This window comes from Ipomoea triloba, chromosome 5, assembly GCF_003576645.1.
Source record: "Ipomoea triloba cultivar NCNSP0323 chromosome 5, ASM357664v1".
In the NCBI taxonomy this organism is placed as follows: Eukaryota; Viridiplantae; Streptophyta; class Magnoliopsida; order Solanales; family Convolvulaceae; genus Ipomoea; species Ipomoea triloba.
In genome coordinates, this window is record NC_044920.1 from 21,196,238 (window position 1) to 21,199,034 (window position 2,797).

The following is a 2,797-nucleotide window of genomic DNA, read 5'->3' on the forward strand; positions in this document are numbered from 1 at the left end:
AAGAGATAAGTGTTGTCGGATAGCTCCTTAGCTGCTACACCCTTTCTTGGACGCCAAACCGAAGCCATAATATCGCGCATAAAAGGGAACTTGATGATCCTTTCAGTGATAAGCCTTCCAACTAGAGTAAAACGGAAATCCTCAATAGGTTCCGATTCATCGTCGAATCCCAGGTCAATGCCACCAATATCTATGTCGCTGAGAGTTGAATTGGGATGTCACCGGTGGAATCGAGGGGTTGTTGAACGGATTGAAAGGGGGGGGGGGGTTCTGGAGTTTTGGATGTTGATGGAGGGAGGGTACTGGGCGAGGTTGTGGGTTATGGAGTGGGGTTGGTTTGTGGGATTGGATCCATGGTAACCGGGAGGGTGGCGGAGAGACAGAGACAAAAAGTGATGGATGAAAAGAGAGGAAGGAAATGAAACTTGCTATAGTGGGCAAGAGAGATTGTATGATTTTCTTAATTATTCATTGGCATTAATTAAAGGTCGATGCACCTATTATGTTATTGCAGAAGATAGATCATTTTCTTGGTCTTTATAACGATACGCGACTTATCATCACAAGATTGACATATCACATTGTTGAAGCAATAATAGTTAAGGGGACACATGAAGGAACCAAAGTTCTTATCCCTCGAATGTCTCTCACTCTTTCTGATACGAGATTGCCTTTCAAGTTCCAGCATAAATAATTCACATTGATGCTTACATATGCCATGACTATCAACAAAAGCTAGGGCCAAACACTAACTCACTTTGGGTTATTGCTGAAAAAACCAGTTTTCAATCACGGTCAATTGTACATGGCATTCTCTCGAGTCACCCATCCTGATAGCCTGAAAGTATTAATTAGTTATAGACGAGGATGGGCAAGATTGTGTTGCTACTACCGATGTTGTCTACAAAGAGGTTTTCAATAATGTGTAAATACAATCAGTGATATTATGTTTTTTTTTTCAAGATGGAAAAATTGCTATATATTTACAAATAAATATATATTTTATACATATGAGTTAGAATAGCAATTGATTCCTATAACTGAGTTACTAGAGAACGAGCATATTTGCCCAATTTATAAAAATCTTAAACAATAATATATAAAATCTCTAAAATTTCAGCACTGCATGCGTACATCTACACATTAGCTATTAATTAAGCAATTATTTGTTGGAATTCAAACAAGGATAACATCAGAAAACATAATCGATCCAAAACATATCCTCAGTTGTACTATATAATATTTGATGTTATAATTTATATAATTATATATCGATTCAAATATTCTTAATATGTTATAACAAATCCATTCCGTGCATCGCACAAGTGAAAATACTATTTTTTTTAAAACTAAACACGCTATTAGAATAAAATTTTGATGCCTACACAAACAATTCAATAATTTATTACAAATCTCGAGTTAAATCACTTAGATTTATCCTTCCAATTAAATTACTTAGATGTATCATTCCAAAATTTTGAAAGCGATTCTAGTGACATTTAATTCTATTTTTAATCCTAAATTTTTAAGTTATAGTCAATTTTTAGTTATTTTTTTATTAGAACATCCTTATTTGGTCTTAGTGATTCTAGTGACATTCTTTTTTTTTTTTTTTTTTTTTTTTAAAAAAAAAAAGGTTTTTTTTTTTTTTTTTTTTTTTTTTTAAAAAAAAAAAGGTTTTTTTTTTTTTTTTTTTTTTTTTTTAAAAAAAAAAAGGTTTTTTTTTTTTTTTTTTTTTTTTTTTAAAAAAAAAAAGGTTTTTTTTTTTTTTTTTTTTTTTTTTTAAAAAAAAAAAGGTTTTTTTTTTTTTTTTTTTTTTTTTTTAAAAAAAAAAAGGTTTTTTTTTTTTTTTTTTTTTTTTTTTAAAAAAAAAAAGGTTTTTTTTTTTTTTTTTTTTTTTTTTTAAAAAAAAAAAGGTTTTTTTTTTTTTTTTTTTTTTTTTTTAAAAAAAAAAAGGTTTTTTTTTTTTTTTTTTTTTTTTTTTAAAAAAAAAAAGGTTTTTTTTTTTTTTTTTTTTTTTTTTTAAAAAAAAAAAGGTTTTTTTTTTTTTTTTTTTTTTTTTTTAAAAAAAAAAAGGTTTTTTTTTTTTTTTTTTTTTTTTTTTAATAAAAAGTAAGTTGGTCTGCTATATTTTTGATGTTTTTTTTTTTAAACATATAATTGAAAACTGAAATGCCCTTATATTTAATGATATTTAAACTATTTTATTGATAGATGAAAAAAAATGACCATGTCACAATAGGCAAAAATTTGTGTGAGACCGTCTCACCGCGAGACGGGTCGGACGGGTCGGATCAATATGCAAATGTAATACTTATGGGCACAAATGTCATATTTATACGCTAAAATATAATACTAATCATGAATAAATTTTTTGTTACTTATAAGGGTAAATGTAATACTTTTGAGAAAAAATACAATACTTTTACATTTTGATTTAAAAGTATTACAGTTTTACTTCAAAAGTATTATATTTTCCCTTATAAGTAAGGAGCACTTGTCAACATTACTTATTATGAAAAATGTATTACTTTTTCTCTTATAAGTAACAAAAATTGTATTCTTGATTAGTATTATATTTGAGTATATAAGTATGACATTTGCACATATAAGTACGATATTTGCATATTGTTTCGACTCGATCCGACTCACGAATAATGATCCATGAGACGGTCTCACATAAGCGTGACCCGTCACAATAATATTAGGACAAAAAATAATATTCTGATAAAAAAGACAAGTAGACTCTCACCTATTTTATAGGACCAATTAACTTTGGTTGGAAATGCGCGGGAAA